Source organism: Leptidea sinapis, chromosome 22 (assembly GCF_905404315.1).
Source record: "Leptidea sinapis chromosome 22, ilLepSina1.1, whole genome shotgun sequence".
Classification (NCBI taxonomy): Eukaryota; Metazoa; Arthropoda; class Insecta; order Lepidoptera; family Pieridae; genus Leptidea; species Leptidea sinapis.
In genome coordinates this window covers 826,641-848,623 of record NC_066286.1, presented here as the reverse complement: position 1 = coordinate 848,623, position 21,983 = coordinate 826,641, and the positions used below count along the sequence as shown (strand labels likewise).

Below are 21,983 nucleotides of genomic sequence, written 5' to 3'. Positions count from 1 at the left end.
GCCGTACTGCCGGTCGTTGATCAACTGGTGACCCTCAAGGTATACCAAGAGCTGGTGGTTAATTATGCTCTCCATGATTTTGGAGAGTAGGGAGGTAATAGCAATATAGGCCTGTAGTTTCCGGATCCGAACTGTCTTTTTTTTTTGGGATTGGATAGACAAGGGCTGACTTCCATGAATCAGGGACTACGCCTTTTGAATAAAAGTACCGGAATAAACGCGTTAGCACCGGCGTCAACTCAGGGGCACACGTTCTAAGCACGATTGGAGAAATGCCATCCGGCCCACTCGACTTCCTGACGTCCAACGAAAACAGAGCTCGCCTAACAGTTTTCTGTCGGAACTGTACTTCAGGCATGGAGCTCTGACACCGTGGGATGGTCGGCGGTGTATTTCCATTGTCATCAAGAGTCGAGTTGGAGGAAAAAAGAGTGCACAGGAGATCGGCTTTCTCTTTTGCCGTATGGGCCAGGGTGTCATTCCTCATGTGCAACGGCGGCATGGACGGCTGGTTGAAGTTACCAAGAGCAACTTTCGACAACGACCAGAACTTGCGTGTTCCGGTCGGGTATCATGATTTTGAAATTTATTTACATGACTTGTATGTGAGTCATGACTTGAAAAGTCTACTCTACTCTAATGGAAGTGAACGGTTGGACCTCTTGGCGTTGCGTAGAGACGTCGCTTCATTGTGTGTCTTCTACCGCATTTATCACGGGGAGTGTTCCGAAGAGCTGTTCAACCTGATTCCTGCCGCCGAATTCCACCTTCGCACGATACGCCACAAGTTAGGATATTATCCCCACCATCTGGATGTGTGGCGGTCCTCCACAGTGTGGTTTTCAAGGAGCTTTCTTCCACTACAAAGCTGTGGAATGAGCTTCCTTGTGCGGTGTTTCCGGGACGGTACCTTCAAAAGAAGCGCGTATACTTATTTAAAAGCCGGAATCGCTTTTGTCATTTCTTCTGGTCTTGCAAGAGAGTGTGATCACTTAACAGCAGGTGAGCCGTACGCTCGTTTGTCCTTCTTTTCCATAAAAAGTAAACCCTCAGTAAAGTCTAACTATTCTCTGGGAAATATAAGGTGTACCAAAATGCAATAAAAGATGAGACAAAGTCAAGTTAGAAAACATTAAGAGTTGAAATGAATTAAATAAAACACACGATCCACGAATCCATTCCCACTTTGTGTCCAGACAAATAATGCCAGACAAGCTAAATTGCCAAAAAGGAAATTTGAGTTACATAGAAAACTTAAGATTTTTGGAAGATGTGCGAACAGAGTCAAAGGCAGACATACATTTATAAAATAATAAGCCTGTTGGCTTTAACTTCCAATCAAGCTGAAAACCATTTCAAAGAAAGCTTTTTTCTTCAAGACATGCCAAGATAATAATAAAAACTTTGATATTTTATACGTCTACATAGAGCCTCTTGTTGCTTGACAACAGATGAAAAATGCCAGGTTTATTAGTGTGCGTGATAAGCTACGTCTTACACTCGTATGTCACTTTGTGTTAGTGTGTGTGCATTGCTCAAAAACAGTCTAACTGAACGTATTAATGATCTAAAATTAAAAGCAAATATTATCTTTGAAAACAGGTCTCAAGTCTTTCAGTTTAAGGCTGTTTGCAATTTAGAAGTCAATAATTTACAATTTAACAGGCACTTGAGTTCAGGAATAGTTTGCGAGCAGTGACCCAGTTAATAAGTTACCAATGTTAAATAAGCATGACTCATTGAGTAGGCCTTTGAAATGCACAGAAGGGAAATGAGGCTAAATATTGTTTTCATGAAACGCTTTTACTCAAAGACGATATAAAATGGTTTATTTGTGTATTTATGATTGCAACAGCTGACATGTGGGTGATCGAGATACGGTTAAGGCTTTCCACGGATTTCTATGAACCTCGGCATCTCTGAGTTTTAAACTTCACTTCGGAACTGATTCGTGAGCTTGAATTATTATTATTTGAAGAGGGTTGCTATTTATCTAGTCCTAATGAGTCCTAGTAACACCGCGTCCAAAATTGAACTATTGTGTTTGCCAATCATACTTATAGCTCGCTGTCAAGCCCCGCCTTTACGAACCGCAGTATCTTCTTCACGCGTGTATTTCAAACAGGATCTGGGAGCAGGGTGTAGTCACCAAGGATGGTGTTACGCTTATGCATTAGTGGGCCGCAATCAGAGGAGATGAATAGGCGTTTCATCAGCCTCAAGGCAAAATCTGCAAGTTTTATCGTTTTTGATTCAGACCACAGTGACTTAGGTGCTTGTTTAGGTGACAGTGCTCAGTTGGCATCATGGTAAGTATGCATATTTTGCTGTTTAATGATATTATCATAATTCGCGCATCTATAGTTAAATTCCGTTATTCAATAGCACTCTATTGAATGGTTTAAACCTGTTGAGTTTTTCCAGTGTTTAGGTGCTTCTAGTTGACATTGTTTACATGTGACATAGGCATTCCACAAATAGGTTCCGGACTATATGGCCTGCCCCAAAGATCTCCACGACGATAGATCCTGTGCTGACCTAATCCAACGTAATCCGGCGATCTTGACCAGATCGTCGGCCCATCTTGTGGTGGGCCAACACCACGTCTTCTTGTACGTGGTCCCAATTCGAGGACTTTACTACCCCAGTAGTCATCTGTCCGCCAAGCTATGTGCCCTGCCCACTGCCACTTCAGTTTCGCAATCATTTGGGCTTTGTCAGAAACTTTGGTTCTCCTACGGATCTTCTCATTTCTGATTCAATCTCGCAGGGAAACTCCGAGAATAGCCCTCTTCACTGCCCTCTTTATATATATATATATATATATATATATTTATACATAATATATATATCACACACTGAATATGCAAGGGAAAAATTCTCTAAACGTTGCCCAACTGCCTCATCACAATGACCGTAGTCATCGCTAGCGCACGTCCAAGCACACATAGGGGGCACTATAGATTTACAGATTTAAGTGCTTATTTCCTCAATAAATATAATAATAATAGTAAGATTTAAAAAGACTTGAAATCACAAAAAGTTTTAAAAACTTTCACAAAACGTTTTATAATTTGGAATATATTTAGTTCAATGGCGATATAGAGTCAAGTTATTTATTATAAATTAAGAATGTAATACATCATTTTATGTGTTCTTTAATTATACAAATTAAATTTGAAAATAAAATTTATGACCGATGCGTAACTCGAACTAGCGTTCCGTGCGAACGATATTTCCACTGTGCCAACCGTTTGAGTGACGTATGGTTGATAAATCCTGTCCTTGTTCAACTCTCAGGTTGTAGCTTCTTCAAAAATAAAACATTTTTTTTAACTGTAACCTTTAAGTTAAATACTAAAAAGCTATTAATTAATGTTTTGGTAAGTTAACCCATTAAATTCTCAAATTTGTTTAAAAACATTCAACCTGCGAGAAAACAAAAGTTCACTTCTTCAAACACTCATTTAAAACTGATCAAAAGAAAAGAAAGTTTAAGTTAAATAAGCAAAGTTATCGCTTTAAAAACTACAATCTACCTGCAAGTTGTGCAATCAAGTGTCTGGGTGAGAACTGAAGTGCTGAAGGTAGTTCTGTTAATGCTACCGTTAGTTTTTAATTGAGCTTAGATCTCGCTTATAAATTTTTTGTGTAAAAAAGACATAAATGGCATAAAAGGCATCTATTTTCTCAACATTGATTTCTTTAGAATTATACAAATGATTTAAGTTTTCTTTAGTGTTAATTCCGCCAATATTTGTTAATAAAACAATTCGACACGTGTTTCGCCTCTACACGAGGCATCCTCTTTAGAATTATTTTTGACATCAAAAATCAAAAACTTCTAACCCTTCTAGAGATGAAGTGGCGCAAGAAACTCTCCTAGCATCCTTTTTTGCGCTCTTTTGAATAAAATATACTATATTAAATATTATTGCTATAAAATAATCATAATCTAGTGCCAGGCTGTCCGATCACTTAGGTAATAAAAAATTTAATTTATTTAAAGGTACTGCTTGAACAGTAGCTGGGACTTTATTATAAAAGTGTATACATTTACCCTTAAAGCTATTATGTTTCTTATATCTTGCCTCTCCAAGATAAGCGATTTTTTCTTAAATATGTTTTCGTTCAAAGTGTAATAAATTTTATTCAATTAGGTTCAAACTAAGCGCTTATGAATCGTCGCTACAAATATTTCTTTTAAATTACTGAATCTACTATATGGTCGGAAAGAATAGAGTTCCTGAGAAGAACATAATATAAGAAACTCATCGGTCAGTTTTTATAATCAAATATAGTATTTACAATGGCTGTAATATACATAACAATTTAGTTTGTTCGGGTTCGAGGCCCGCATCGTTCATAAAATAATTTTGTTTTAAAATTTTATTTGTGTATGAATCCTAGAAGTGAGGGTTATCATTTTAAAACATACCAAATTGTGAGATTAAAACTAGAAAATAGGTGTTTTGTTCTCGGCAATTTCTTCCTCAGAAAATTTAATGATAGTCACGAAATTTTGCAAAATGAATGGAATGGAAATATTCTGTTTTGGACTGAAAAGGAGGACAAGCGAGCGTACGGGTCACCTGGTGTTAAGTGATCACCACCGGGCGGTGGTTCATTCATGCACATTCACTTCCAACACCAGAAGAATCACAGAAGCAATGCTATAGTTTAAGTATTATTCCGATCGGTTTAGTAGTTTTTCGCAGTATAGGTAAACGAAGAATAAAACCGGCTCTCCATTTATAAGTATAGATTATTTTTGGGTTGCCTCTCAAGCAATAAGACCGCCCATTCCGTATCTTTCTATTTCTGTAATAAGCTTAAGATCTATTTATAACTTATATCTAAGTTGTTTGGTTCGCAGTGAAGTGTCAATATTTCTGTTGCATTGCATGAAACAGTTCAACTTAAACGCTAATGAAGAAGAGGTTAGAGATAAATTTTCATACGTTTCCACTCACATAATATATTATATATTTCTTTTTATGGAAAAGAAGGACGAACGAGCATAAAGTCAACTGGTGTTTACTGATCACTGCCACCTACATTCTCATGCAATATCAGAGGAATCACGGGAGCCTTGCCGGCCTTTAAGGAAGGTGTAGGCGCTTTTTTTAAAGATACCCATGTTTTATCGTCCTGGAAATACCGCACAAGAAAGCTCATTCCACAGCTTTGAAGTACGTGATAGAAAGCACTATTGCTCTTGTCGGCTTTGTATACTAAACCTCTTTAAGTTCTCTAGTACCAACAAAATAATTTTGATCTAGGCTTAAAAACCAAGTAGAAAAGAGTTGCCAAGTAAAACTACAATGAAGGTAACTGATATTTGAGAAAACTTATTTAATACTCACTGATGCCCACGACTTCGTCCGCGTAGATAAAGGGTTTTTAAAAATAATAAGCAAGTTTGGAAATGAAGATTATCTTATGTCCTATTCCAGTTCCGGTTCCCGTTTTCGCACCCGTTCCCAACATATTATATGAATCTTATTTCGAGGAAGATTGCTTTGGCAAACTAAACCTACTATTAGTATAGTTTTATAGCTCATCGACGTGTGAGTTTTTCACAAATCCTCCGGGAACAAAAGATTCTTCCAGCTTAAAATGTAGCATATGTCCTTTCCCAAGCTCTTTCACTGTACCAAATATCATCAAAATCTTTTCAGTAGCTCCGGCGTAAAAGCGTAACTAACAAACTAACATTCACATTTATAATATTAGTAGGGATAATTCCGCAGCAATATCAAACGGTGACAGATTAAAATGACGTCAAATAATCTCCCCAACTCGTTAACGAAGACATGACAAGTTGGTAAGAAACTGACTTATATTTGTCATTAGCGTCCCTTGGTGAGATTGAATAATCTGACGCCACTTTTACACTCCCGGATGACTAGATGAGGGAAACGTGGAAAATATTTTGTTATTTAGTTCCCTTTAATGAAGTCTTTCTTCTATAATTGTAATTTTATACCCCCTGAAATGCCCCAACCCACCTCCATGAAGTGCGCTAGAATGTCTGCCGGCTTGAAGTATTGCCGTGCTATATTTATGACTTTTTATATTACGAAGCCAGTTTGGCTTTGCCATCCTGATGACAGCTCATTGATTTTTTTTGTTATGTTTTGAATTGGTTTGTTTTGTTTCGTTTTGTTTTGAATTGATATATTTTAGTTTGATTTGATCTGGTCTGGTCTGGTCTTATCTGATTTTATTGTATTTTCATTTGATTGAGCAAAGTTTTTTACTTCTGTCGAATGTTAGCACTCGCCTTTTTCTCTTTTGTTTCCACGATATCAATTTCATCCAAAGTTTGAGTAGGATTTCGTATAAACACATACATGCTGGAGATGATGAAGTAACGTTTTTTTTTTTATTTCAATTTCTTTATATAAATTTTATACAGTGCAGAAACTTGACCACGGCCTTATTCATAATTTTTGACGCAGATTTTATTATGTTATTTTAAATACTGTCTCATCTGAAATCTAATATATCTTTACAGCTCAAAAAATAAAATCCTCACGGCTATATCTGACGATATCAGGAGCCCTGTATATAAACGATGGATATCTGTTCACATGGAGAATAACAAAAAATAAATTGGACATGTAATTAATATTATGAATTTTTATATTTTTATATTTTGGACACCACACCCTTATACAGTGATGGTTTTCTAGTTTTTAAGTTTACTTTTACTTATAATAAATAATTAATGTTAACTATGGGACGTAATTGGCCTGAAATAAAAGAATTATTATTATTATTATTTACAATTAATTTTACTTTAATTTGTCATAGAGATTAAACTCTACAATTTAAATTTATTTTCACTTCATATCTTTAATTTAAAATACCTCTCATAAAATATCATTTGACAGTGGTTATTTAAATTAAGAAGCCTATGGAATTTTTATAACTTCGACCTCCCCTGATGCTTTGAATTTGAAATTAAAGGACTTAATATTGCTCCACTCTTGAGAGATCTCAACTGATACTTAATTAAGTACTAATTTGTATAATACGTCAACTTGATACTAGCATTTGTGTAATTAGACGCTAGTCAAATAAGATTTTGCTATTAGCAATCATTTAGAAGTAAGTTAAACATGACCAGTAAGTTATAAATGACCAGAGATTGGAACTTGTGGACACTACGGTCTTCTTGGGTATCACGTTAGATAAAAAGCTTCAGTGGGGTCCACATATTGCCCATCTAGCAGATAGACTCAGCTCTGTGGCATATGCAGTTAGAAAGATTAGAGAGTACACGAATTTTGCGACCGCTAGATTAGTGTACTTCAGTTATTTTCACAGCATCATGACGTACGGTATATTACTATGGGGTCATGCTGCTGACATTGATATTGTGTTTGCTCTGCAAAAGAGAGCTTTTCGTGCTATATATCAGCTTGGTTCTAGACAGTCTCTCAAAGAAAAATTGAAAGAAATAAATATTATGACTGTTCATTGTCAGTACATTTATGAAAATTTAATATATGTTCACAAAAATCATCACCTTTTTGCTCTTAATAGTGATTTTCAATATTATAACACTAGAAATAAGGGATTGCTTGTAACTAATTCTAGTAGGCTTTATAAGATGCATAATAGCTTTAAGGGTAAATGTATACACTTCTATAATAAAGTCGCAGCCACTGTTCAGGCATTATCTATAAATAAATTTAAATGTTTTATAAGAAAAATGGCTCGTCGTAATAGGCTGTCGTAAATCCTATTACTCCACTGCTGAATATCTAAATGATCAGACAGCCTGGGACTAGATTGTGATTATATTATAGCAATAGAAATGACTGTACAATATTGTATATTTTTATTGAAAAGAGCGCAAAAAAAGAATACTTACAGAGTTTCTTGTGCCGCTTCTTTTCTCTCAGAGCGCCATTTGTTTCCGAAGCGGTAGTAGTATCTAGTAGTTATAAGAAATGACATCAAAAATAATTCTAAATGCCTTTTATGCCATTTATGCCCTTTTATGCCTTTTAAACCTTTAAATGTCGTAATAATTAAAAATTACAATGGCATATAGGCGGAACACTTAGATTTAGGATTGGTCTCCGCTGTGCTACAACTAGATACCGCACTACCACAGAACAATAGCTTTTTTATTACGGCAACTATTAGATACTTGTGTGCGTAGCATCTTGACACTCAATGGCATCTTTCAAATTTTGTAACATACGCTTAGTGTTATTGTACAGTGAAATTAATAAAATACAAAATACTTACTGATGATATGTAATCCCAGTGTCTTTCTTATTTGTTTTAGTTATATTTTTTCAAAGTTTTACCACGCAACCTGGCATTTTAGTTTGAATTATAAGCATAGCTTAACAGAACATGTGGCACGTCAACGTCACACATTATTAGAGACTGGCTCGAGTAAAAGTTGTCGCACTATGCGACTACGCCTGCGGTTACCTACCCGTTATATAACGGGTGATTTTTTTGCTGGTATTTTTTTGGCAACATTGTTTTTGACAGATCACGCGTGAATCGTGTCTTTTGTCAGTGTCAAACTTGTTCAGTTTGGTCTATAATTTAACCATTAATCGACTTACGAACGAACAACGCTTGCAAATTATTGAATTTTACTATCAAAATGCATGCTCGGTTAAGAGAGTGCATCGCGCACTTCTTCCAATTTATGGGCAGTTTGGTCGGCCTACTGAGGCAGCTATTCGGAGGCTTGTGACAAAATTTCGAACCCAGTTTACATTATTGGACATTAAACCACGAACACGCATACGTAGAGTGAGGACCGAAGAAAATATTGCGGCTGTATCCACCAGTGTTAGTGATGACCGTGAAATGTCGATTCGCCGCCGTTCGCAGCAATTGGGCCTCTGTTACTCCACTACGTGGAAAATTTTGCGAAAGGATTTGCGTGTAAAACCTTACAAGATACAGCTGGTGCAAGAATTGAAGCCACACGACCTCCCACAACATCTAACATTTGGTGAATGGGCATTGGCAAAGTTGGAGGAAGATCCACTTTTTTATCGAAAAATTGTGTTCAGTGACGAAGCTCATTTCTGGTTGAATGGATATGTCAATAAGCATAATTGCCGCATCTGGAGTGAAGACCAGCCAGAAGCATTGCAAGAGCTACCACTGCATCCCAAAAAATGTACTGTTTGGTGTGGATAATGGGCCGGTGGCATCATCGGGCCGTACTTTTTCCAAGACGACAATGGCCGAAACGTTACTGTGAATGGCGAGCGCTACCTTGTGATGATTGGCGATTTAGATAGATTACCTAGATCTAACGCCTTTGGACTATTTCTTGTGAGGCCATGTTAAGGCTCATGTCTACAGGGATAAACCAGCAACGATTGACGCACTGGGAGCCAATATTGAAGTATTTATTCGTGATATACCAGCTGATATGTTGGAGAGAGTGTGCCGAAATTGGGCCTTGCGAATGGGCCATCTAAACCGGAGCCGCGGCCAACATTTGCATGAAATCATCTTCAAATATTAAATTATATTGATCGTTCTATCGATTCCAATAAAGATTTGATCAAATTTTTTAAATTTTTTGTGTTTTTTTTGAAAATCAAATCCTATACCTCTTAAAAAATCACCCGTTAGTTGTAGCGCATCGGAGAGTAATTTTTAATCTAAGGCAGAATACTATATTTTTAATTCTTTTTTCTACTCTTCAAGTTTTATCTGTCATTTAAACAAACAGCCACGATCGCTTAAATAAGTTGATTCAACAATTGTTTATCGTACGTTGAGGCACCAAGAAAAATCTTTTTGGTGACAAAGCCCAGTATTTTTGGTGCCACAGACAATTTAAACTAGGTTAGGTGTTGTAAGTTTATAGAAATATAGTATAAAGAACATATTGACATTAGACTTAATTAATGTAAACTTAAGATTTTTTAAATATAATTTGCCAAGCTAGAAGGTATATTCCGTTATTTACATATTACCCGCGTTGGCTGTATGGGCGCACATTTGCCAAGTAAAAATAAAACTGCACACCAGAAATAAGTATGTATACAAAACATTTCCCGCCCATTTAAGCGGCAACCGAAAACTGGTGGATGTTCTTTATTTGATTTTGTTTCATTTAAAATTACCAAGTCTCAGAAAAAATATTGTATGCGACGTTGAATAACTAGGTCGTAAACGCTCGTTCATTGCCATGATGCGAAACCTACGCTACTCACTTTTTTTGACCCATCTTATACAATTGTCGTAGAAAATACAATTTTAATATTTGATATTGAGCTACTTCTAATATTACTTATGATATATATATATATGATATATACACTAAAAGTTTATGGATTTTGGTAAATTGGGTCAGATAGTTCAAGAATATTTCTTAAATGTACTTATTTTTGTTACAAATATTCGTGGTGGCCCTGTGCAAGGAGTGGAGTGGAGTAGGTACCGTGGTGCAAAATCCAATAATTTCCTCTCAACAAATTGCCTTTTTCATCAAATTTGTTCTCTTAAACGCCAAATAGCGGTTTAATAATAATAATAATAAGCCTTTATTGATTACAAAGATCTTCAAATACATAATATTAATATTATCTTAAGACTACGCGTATTATGTAAAAGTCACGTGTTTGAAACCCCCCTCTGGGTATAGGCCTTCTCCAGCTAACTCCATGTTAACTTACTCTTCTGTGCTTTACCTCTCCATTCTTTTCTTGCCATTTTTATTATTTCATCTACCCATCTGTTTCTTGGGCGGCCTCTTTTTCCAGAAGGTTGGCGGATTACCAGATGGTCCTTCCCGAAATGTCGTTTCAACTGTCCATCTTTTGTCCATGAAAAATTCCTATAAAACAGCATTTTTTTTTATTATCTACAGAACAAAGTCTGTCGGATCAGCTAGTAATTAATATAATAATATTAAGATCTAACTAAACACAGCACTGTATTTGAACCACTAATTATATAGTATTTTGACTGTATAATATTGTAAAAGAAAAATTTACTCTGACGATTCAAAAGTGCTTAACTTAAATCTTAAGCGCTAAGCTTCCTAATTGAATAAAGTTTATTTGACTCTGACTTGACTTTGACTTTGAATTTTTTTTATCGAAAATGAGCACAAACGAGCGTACGGGTCATCTTGTGTTAAGTCATCACCGCCACGCACATTCTCTTGCAACACCAGAGGAATCACATAAGCGTTTCCGGCCTTTAAGGAAGGTATACGCGCTTATTTTGAAGGTACCCATGTCGTATTGTTCCGGAAACACCGCACAAGGAAGCTCATTCCACAACCTTGTAGTATGTTGAAGAAAGCTCCATGAAAACCGCACTGTGGAGGGCCGCCACACATCCAGATGGTGGGGATGATATCCTAATTTGTGGCGTGTCGTGCGAAGGTGGAATTTGAATGCTGCGTTCATTGGCTGAATGTATACAGCGGTCTTTTATGAAATATTGTAGGATATCACGAGGATTACCACTGCCTATATTTTCGTGCAACACAAGAGATTCTGTTCACAATTTCTTGGATTTATTTTGTCCGGAAACACATTCAGGAATTTTTATATTTTTAGTCGCCTCGTTGTACATTTTGTGCAACTTTATTTTAGTCGGTGTTTTATAACAAGATTTTTCTTTTCTACAATGGTTAGTTGAGGTCTAATGGGCTGTAAATTCATAATGATAAAAATATCCTTAGAAAATCACATAATGGGATACCTGTTGGGTAGTTATACCAATTTCAATTTTTCCACTCAATTGCTTGTTATCCCTTCTATTCAGAAATGATTTTCATTCTTGTTTAGTCAATGTATTGTATTAGGGACAAATCTTTTCTTTCGTGGATTTTTTAAGATATATGAAATTCTCATGTTAGTTGTCATACTCCTCCGAAACGGCTCGTCCGATCTTTTGTGATATTTTTGTGTATATTCGGTGAGAATCTTTCATAAGCTTAAAAATATTATTATACCCAAAAATTTTTTCAAAGCATTTTTTATTTATTAATTTATAATGTGGCAAATCAAATGTCATCGAAAGTTATAAAGTACTAAAGTTTATATCTTGTACATACATGGTACAGAATCTTTTTTTTTTTCTTGACGATAAAATAGTAAATAATAAAAATTAACTTCGACTGAACTCAATGTCATTGTGTAGCTAATGACATTATATTATAAATTGAAATGAATAAGCCTATGAAATAATAACTATTCTATGATTGATTTTAATTTAAGTTTGCTTGGAATGTATATCTTTTTTTAGTATAGTACAGTATATTATAATTGTTACAGAAATTAAAACGTGAACTGACTTTTGTAATGCACTATAAGTTTGCATGCCTTATGGGTTAGGATAAGAGCACCTGTTAATTATAAGCCAACAACATCTTATTATTACCTCATCTTGCAAATAAAGATGATTTGATTTGATTTGATTTATTTGTAAATCGTATTTATATGGTATAGTACTAGCTTTTACTTGCGCTTGCTTAAATAAAGTTGTTTTATTAAAATAAAACACTTTTAAAAGATTAAAACTAGTATAATTTTAACTGTGATTAAACATTAGATTTTTGCGTAAAAGTTTTTATTTTATTATTAGTTTAGTTTTTTTTTATTTTATTTATAAAACAGCATACAACGTTCAAACTAAACATATTGTACTCGCCAAACTTTAACGTTTGTTGGCGAGATAACGCGAGATTTAAAACAATACTTTGTACGATGAACACTCAACAAATGAAATAAATACGAGTATATACCTACTAGCTGATCTGACAGACGTTGTTCTGTACATCTATATATATATAAATGAATTGCTGTTCGTTAGTCTCGCTAAAACTCGAGAACGGCTGGACCGATTTGGCTAATTTTGGTCTTGAATTATTTGTGGAAGTCCAGAGAAGGTTTTTTAAAAGGTGAATAAATAGGAAAATGCTGCTAAATTAAATAAAAACAGCAATTTTGTTTTTCCTTTGATGTGTCCATACATAATTTCTATAAGAGAATTTATAGACGCACGGTTTGAACGTTCTGCTCTGAAACAATTTCATTACGACAGCAAGGTGCATATTTTACGAAGTAATTTTTGATGTTATAATATATTATTGACAAATTCAAATAAAAACATTATTTTATTTATTATATACAGAACAACGTCTGCCGGGTCAGCTAGTAATAAATAAAATACTGTTTTTATGTATTTGTCAACAATTTTTCCTAACATCGAGAATTATTTCGTAACATATGCTCCTTGTTGTTATAATGAAATTGTTTCTCAGCAGACCTGTCAAACCGTGCGTCAATAAATTCTCACACAGAAAATATGTCCATACAAAACAAATATTTGAAATAAAAAAAAATTATGGGTCCCAAATCGAAATAAAACTATCCTATCTCTCAAGTTGGACTAAACTGCACTCCATGTAGTAATCCCCATTTAAATCCGTTCCTTAGTTTAGGAGTCCATGGCGGACAAACAACGTGTCACGTAATTTATATATATAAAGATATACAGATTATATTAATAACTTACAATATATTACTGACGTTAACCTCATCACTCATTTTCTAAAAGTAAGACTTTTTAAGTTTGTTTTTTACACAACACTTGCTCTTTCTTCGTGTTTGTCTGAGTAATTGTACATTATTAAAAACCTTTGGTAATTATTATACACTTTGTTAGACGTTCTCTATAATAATTTTTAAACTTTGGCTGATATAATTTACTGTCTCTTACACTTTTTGTTTCATAAAGACTTTTTACATTTAATTTATGTTCATCACTACAATACTACTCTAACCCTATTAAATTCCTAAATTTCTTATATATCAGTAATACATTGCACATTTTAAACAACTGATTATAATCCTTATTGTAACTTTCTTTGCCTCTTTTGCTTACAAAATATTTAAAAAACCTAATTTGTAAACTCTTAGAGTTTTGTACGTACATTTTAAATTTTCGTTCAAACACAGTTAACCCGTCTGTTTCAAGACCTTTCCAGGTGTCCTTTTCAGGGGAATGCAGATGAAATGTCTCAAGATTGTATTTGTCGGAGATGTCTTATAATATACTTAGTCTGAAATTAAATTTAATATAAAAGAAAATATTATATTTTAATTTCAATCTGTCATTTTTATATTATTGTTCATTGAGTTTTCTCATTTTGGCGCCAATACATTGTGCAATATATTGCGATAGTAAAATGGAAGAGGGTGATAAAGTGAATCGAATCGCTATGATTGTATTATACAAAGTAGGTACGGAGCCAAATGCAATTTTTAAAACTCTCCATCCGTTTGGTATTAGATGAATGTTTGTGTACCGGGCTATCAATAGGTACAATGAGACCTCCACTGTTTGTGACAGAAAAAAGATCTTGACGTCCACGTAGTGTTCCTACGTAAAACGTAATCAAAGCAGTGAGGAAAAGAATGCGAAGAAATACTGTCCGAAAGCAAAAGATTTAATCACGGGAGATGAAGGTAGCACCTAGAACCATGTCGCGTATTTTAAAAATGATTTAGGACTTGCAGGCTATAAGACGTACTGCTAATTTCTTATCTGATATTTAAAAAAAGAATAGGGTGGTAAATCGAAAAAACTTAAAAAAAAAATTGTTCACGAATGAGAATTTTTTATACCTCATTTATACTCAAAGCTCTAAGGAAGCTTCCCAATTAGTCGACAGAGCACGATATGGGCACTATCCGACTTCAGTGATGATTTGGTGCGGTATTAGCTATGAAGGAATGACTGAGCAATACTTTTGTGAAAAAGGTATAAAAAAATCGGCACAAGTGTATCATGATACCATTCTTAAGAAGGTAGTGAAGTCCCTTAACAGCACCATGTTCAATAACCAAGAATGATCCTTCCAGCAAGACTCGGCGCCGGGTCATAAAGCTCAGTCTACGCAGTCTTGGTTGGAAACGAACGTTTCGGACTTCATCAGAGCTGAAGACTGGCCATCGTCTAGTCCCGATCTTAATTCACTGGATTATGATTTATGGTCAGTTTTAGAGACTACAGCTTGACGCCATGATGATTTGGAGTCCTTAAAACAATCCGTACGATTGGCAGTGAACAATTTTCCAATGGAAAGAGTGCGAGCTTCTATTGATAACGGGCCTCAACTTTTAAAGGACTGTATTGTAGCCAACGGAGATCACTTCGAATAAGCTTTTTTATTTTAAATCGTTTTATATTTATTTATTAAACGAACACATTGTTAAAGTAATAAATGTGATTTGCAATAGGAATCTGTTTCTTTGCTTCAGTTTTATGGAAAGACTAAGGTTTTAAAAATAATCTCTAAATAAAAACCCAAATCTACACATACAAAAATAGAAAAGAGGACACTGTCAGTTAATTTTGCCGAAAAACATATGCTGTCTACAGCAAATACCACCTCCAAAGCAATAAATAGCGCTAAACTTAATTATGACAACTATAACACTATCTTGAGTCATATCATCTGCAGTCCACCTGCAAACGACATCTGGAAAGGTCTTGAAACGTCGGATTAACTAAAACAATAATAAAAATGTAACTTTTACACAAAAATCTAATAATTACGTAAAAGTTATAATTAAACAGTTTTATTTTCTTAAAAAGTCTTTCATTTAAATGCGTAATACTCGCGTTAATCACAGAAATAGGTTTTTAATTTATAGAGTATCTTTTTAGCACACATGCGTTTAATATGTATCTTTGATATAAATAGTTATTTGAGAAAAATACTCGTAAATTCGGCATTCCCGTTTTCACTTTTCCATTTCATTAGACGTAGAGGCAACTATTTACTTTCTCATTCAAGCTTATATAAGTTTTAAATAAATCTTTTTATTTAGAAGACACATAGGGTACAGAATATGGTATACAGAAAAATTTTTGTAGAGCTTTTTTAAGAGACGTAAGCGGGTTGGTCAATAATTATTGTAATAAAATCTATAAAATTGTAATAGTTATAAATCGCTTCGAAAAATTTGTAATTAAGCATTTCAGATTATATTTTTATAAATAAGAAAATTTAAAGTTCCATGGAGGCGCAATATTGAAAATAGTTTTAATCCGAACGTGATTTCCACCGCCTATTAATATCTAAAGCTTAAATACTTACGTTCGGAATTTTCCAAACTAATTTGATGCCGCTGTGTTAAATTATTTCCCGATGACTATAGTTCAGTAAATTCAATCCACGCAATTGGCACGAACACAAAATCCACACACACTTAACACTGCACTTTCATCACAAAGTTTCACTTATCGTATATTTATTACGACCGCGACGCGTTCGCTCTCGACGAAAGCTCAAAGTCAACTGAAGTCTGAGGCTGAAATCTGAATTCTGAAAATACGCATGAAGATGGAGATATCTTGCATCTCTTTCACACCTGTGTGTAGATTGTTGAGAATATAAAATGGTGTTTTGTCGGGTCTACAAAGCGCGTAGATTTGAATAGTGTCTGAGGGTTTGAAGACAATAGGACTAGGAGTTCTTTAATAATGCGTGTTTTGAAGGGCATTTAAGAGGCCCTTTTGTCTAACTTCATGCGTGTTTGGCTTTTGGAATGCCTTATGAGAATTTCAGGATCTTATCGTTTCCTGCCTCTGAAGTCAAACTCAAATAGTTTTACTGAAAATCAGACTTAAGAATAACTTTTGAGAAGAATAGACGCAAGATACACAGTGGTGTTTTTTTTTAAATTGCATTACAATTAAAATTATTCATTGAATTATATTTAAATAATATTCCTCTCGAATACTATATAATTTCGAATTATTTGACTGGCACATATCGGGTTTGCGACATTATTACTTGATTCAACTTTTTTTTTTGGCTTAATATTATTATATTATAATTTCCATATTCGTTTTTCGGAAGACCCCGATTAACATGGCAATCAGTTATAGACAATGATCTACATGAAGCCCAAATAAACCGCAGACGACCCAGGGCAGAACGTCCTGGCGAAAACTGATTAGGAGAGTCGACCCCAACTAAAACGGGATAGGGCGGGGATAATGAAGAGACCGCAGTCCTGTAGTAGTTAAAAAGCACAAAGTATAACAAATTTAAATAAAACACTTTTAAAGGATTAAAACGCGTGTAATTGTAACGGTTTTACATTAGGTGTTTGCGTAAATGTTACATTTTTATTTTAGTTAACCCGACGTTTCAAGATCTTTTCAGATCTTGTTTTCAGGGGGACTGCAGATGAAGTGAGTCAAAGATAGTATTTGTCATAGTTTTCATTATGAAGTTTAGCGCCATTTATTTCCTCGGAGGTGGTATTTGTTGTGCATAGAACCAATTCAAACATATACATCCAGAGATTAGTATCTCCAAAAAAAAAATTATCTATTAATAATTTTAATTTAGTTTTAAAAGCCGTTTCAATGAAAGCAAGTGAAATTACTGGGAAAATGAGACTTAATGTATGTCTTCAGTAATTTATGTCTCTAGGTGACGAGCGCAGTTGTAGAGCCGCTCAGAGTTATTGTTTTTTTCAAAAATCCTGAGCGGCACCGCATTGTAATGGGCAGGGCGTATTAATTACCATCAGCTGAACGTCCCATAAATATTTTATAAAATTTTCTATTAATAACATTAATTAACAGCAATGACAATACAATAATATATACTTGATTAAAAAGAGCGCAAAAGCGTTTCCGAAGCGGTCGTAGTATCTAGTATATTAGAAATGACATCAAAAAGAATTCTAAAGGAATCAATTTCGAGTAAATAAATGCCTTTTATGCCTTTTAATTTAGTTTAATAAGCCGTTTCAATGAAAGATGAAATTTAAACTTTAGATAGTATGTCTATATTAGTTGTTAGAACATTACAAACATGAGAGAAATTCAATTTACTCAGTCACAATGCTTAAAGCAACTTCCCGCATTACCAAAGTTGTTGAATACTAGTTGTTGTGGGTTACAATATCTCCTGTTTTTAGGGTTCCGTAGCCAAAGGGCAAAAAACGGAATCCTTATGGATACGTCATGACTGTCTGCCTGTCCGTCCGTTTGTCACAGCTTCTTTTTTCCGAAACTATAAGAACTATACTGGTGAAACTTGATAAGTAGATGTATTCTGTGAACCACATTAAGGTTTTTAAACGAATATAGAATAAAAGAACAATAAATTTTAGGGGTTATACGTAGAACTGAAACTCAAAAAGGTTGAGGTTGAGGTTTCTACTATCATTTTTTTCTAAACTGAATAGTTTGCGCGAAAGGCACTTCCAAAGTGTGGAAAATTGGAAAATGTGTGCCCCCCCCCACTCTGTAACTTCTAAAATAAGAGAATGATAAAACTTAAAAAAAATTAAGATGTACATTACCATGAAAACTTCCACGTAAAATCGGTTTGTACGAGATCTAGTAAGTAGTTTTTTTAATACTTCATAAATCGTCAACCTACAAGAACCCTTCAAAGGCGAGTCCGACACGCACTTGGCTGCTTTTTTATAGGATGTAGAGTTATGCAGTATTATACATAAAATTTAACATATCAATTATATTGATTATAAAATTACGTTTTACCAAAAAAATATAACCTTCCTTTCAAAATAGGATGTCACATTACTTATTGAAAGTCAAAAAAAACTACCACCCATTCCAAAATGAATGCCTTAGGCCTGAGAAGAACGGGCGCAACAAACTCAGCGGGCTTTTTTTTCATCAAAAAATATGTTTACAATTCTCCATTCCCAATTTGTGGTATCATTAAGAAATTTATTTATGTTATAGTAACATTTACCACACAAACGTTTCTTAACAATTATTTTAAATAACGTAATACTTTTGTTTTGATTAAGGAAACATACATTATATAGATAAAAAATATAAGCCATTTTATTAAGAAATCGTAAAGTTTATACAAAAACTAACTTACTGCTCGTGAGAGTTGTACGTTTTTAAGAAAGCTTAATAAATAAATTCCCATAAAACGACGAGGTTATACTTACTAAGCTACTTGTTCTTCAGGAAACACAAGTATCTTTAATTAAAATTCCAATTACATGTGTAATGGTGTCCATACTAAGCGACCAATTAAATTAGTTTATTGGTCTATAAAGCGGGCCCAAAACTGTAACTTACAAGCTAACGACAGCCGTTGTATGTCTCGCTATCTGTTGGAGGAAATCTATATATATAAAAATGAATTGCTGTTCGTTAGTCTCGCTAAAACTCGAGAACGGCTGGACCGATTTGGCTAATTTATTTGTGGAAGTCCAGAGAAGGTTTAAAAGGTGAATAAATAGGAAAATACTGCTAAATAAAATAAAAACAACAAATTTGTTTTTCCTTTGATGTGTCCATACATAATTTCTATGAGAGAATTTATTGACTCACGGTTTGGCAGTTCTGCTGTGAAACAATTTCATTACGACAGCAGGGTGCATATTTGACAAAGTAATTTTTGGTGTTATGATATATTATTGAGAAATTCATATTAAAACATTATTTTATTTATTATATACGGAACAACGTCTGTCGGGTCAGCTAGTCTTACATAAAATTCTCGTGTCACAATGATAGTTACCTTACTCCTCCGAAACGGCTTTACTGATTTTTACCAAATTTTATATGCATATTCAGTAGGTCTGAGAATCGGCTACTATCTATTTTTCACCCCCCTAAATGTTAAGGGCAGTCCACCCGAATTTTTTCGTTTAACTTTTTGACAATTTTTTTATTTTTATTTTATTATGATTCAGCATTGAAAAATACATCGATCTACAACTACATATTTACATTATTCTGTTCCATCCACCTAACCGATATAGGGTTACAAGATGGCAATCGAATACAATAATTGTAGTACGATATATTTGGTAGGTCTGAGAATCGGTTGCATCAAAAGTTTAAAAATTGTTTTTTTTAAATATATTATTAATTTAATTACATTTGCTGGGTCACCTAGTAACATATATATATATACTAGTGGACCCGACAGACGTTGTCCTGTACACACGTCTTAAATTTGAAAAATCGGTCCAGCCGTTAGGATGAGTTCACTAACATACACATGAGCAGGAGAATTATTGTGTATGGACGGAATTGAGAATCTAAACCAATCTCAAATTCACTGGAACACACAAAATACTCATAAAAATCAGTCCAGCCGTTCAGGAGGTAGTTCAATTGTGAATCCAAACCATTCTCGAATCCACCCGAAGACACACAGATAGTTTCATTAAAATCGGTCCAGCCGTCTAGGTGGAGTTCAATGACATACACACGCACACAAGAAATATATATATGAAGATCTATACTAATATGTAAATATCTAATTTCTTTTGTGAAATTTTCTAAGATAAAGGAAACTATGTCGTGTCGTCCTGGAAACGTACAGATTAATATATATAAATTACGTTGTTTGACGTGACCGCGACGGACTCCTAAACTAATGAACGGATTTTAATGGGGATTACTTCATGGAGTGCAGTTTAGTCCAACTTGAGAGATAGGGTTGATTTTATTTCGATTTGAGACCTGTAATTATTTTTAATTCCAATATTTGTTTTATATTGACATATTTTCTATGAAATAATTTATTGAATATGAAACAATTTCATTACAACAACAGGGAGAATATTTTACGAAATAATTATTAATGTTATGAAAGAAATATTATTGACAAGTTAATTAAAAACAGTATTTTATTTATTATGTACAGAACAACGTGTGTCGGGTCAGCTAGTAATATTATAAAGCAAAGTCCTCCGCCGCGTCTGTCCATCTGTCTGTTCCCGATAAACTCAAAAACAAGTGCACTGATTTTCATGCTATTTTCACTAACGGATATCGTGGTTTTCGAGGAAGGTTTTAGTAATTAATTTATTTAGTTTCTGCGTACATTTTTGTGTAAATTAACGATATTTGTTGGTAGTGTCGTAAAAAAATTGGGAGTCTGGGAGCTTTGAATGAAAACGCTGTGTTAACCTTATTAGATATACTAAAATAATTTATGGTGGAAATGTGTATCATAATATATGTTTGACGACCTGTATAGCCATAGTGGTTAGCGATCCTACCTACAAAGCTAGAGGTCCCGGGTTCGCATCCCGGTAAGTGCAAGCATTTATATGATGAATATGGATGTTTGTTTCCGAGTCATGGATGTTTAGATGTATTTATGTATGTTTAAGTAAGTATATTGTATTAAATATATCATTGTCTTGTAACCCATAACACAGGCTATATATGCTTAACTTGGGGCAAGATAATTTGTGTAAAAAGTGTGTCAATATTATTATTATTATTATATATTATAGGTCTACAGAAAAGCACGCGAGATCATAATATGTCTATCTCTTACATACATACATATAATCACGCCTCTTGCCTGTAGGGGTAGGCAGAGACCACTTCTTTCCACTTGCTACGATCCTTGCATACTTGTTTCGCTTCGTCCAGTTTCATTTTATACTTTAAAAAAATTACAATAATTATAAAGCTGACAAAAACTATATTAGTCCTTATCATTTTATTACTACATAATATTATAAAATCATTCAGAAATACGTTTTTGTTTCATTTTTAACTTATTTATAATTCAATTTATTTTATTTCTATTGACAGAACTGCGTCTACCGGGTCAGGTTAAATAATAAAGGATCATGGAAACATGCTGAGTTGGGGGCACTTACTGACGTATAGAAAATAAGTCCTAAAATTTTTTTTCAGTATAATTTATGAATGTTTTTAAGGGTGATCCATTTGAACGCGTGCAACGCAGAGCAGCTCGAATTGTCGGGGACCCAGTGCTCTGTGAACAGCTGGATCACTTGGCGTTGCGTAGAGACGTCGCTTCATTCTGTGTCTTCTACCGCATTTATCACGGGGAGTGTTCCGAAGAGCTGCTTAACCTGATTCCTGCCGCCGAATTCCACCTTCGCACGACACGCGACAAGTTAGGATATCATCCCCACCATCTGGATGTGTGGCGGTCCTCCACAGTG

General features: G+C 34.4%; 1 protein-coding gene across 2 annotated transcripts in view; it reads right to left on the bottom strand.

Moving 5' to 3' along the window:
- The window catches only part of LOC126970981 (neuropilin and tolloid-like protein 1), a 287,957-nt gene extending 271,641 nt beyond the window's left edge, over window positions 1–16,316 (bottom strand). For both annotated transcript variants that reach the window (XR_007730751.1, XM_050817145.1), the window contains exon 1: window positions 16,130–16,316. The gene's annotated coding sequence lies outside the window, so the exon portion shown is untranslated. The remainder of the gene's footprint in view (window positions 1–16,129) is intronic.
- Window positions 16,317–21,983: the final 5,667 nt, after the last annotated feature.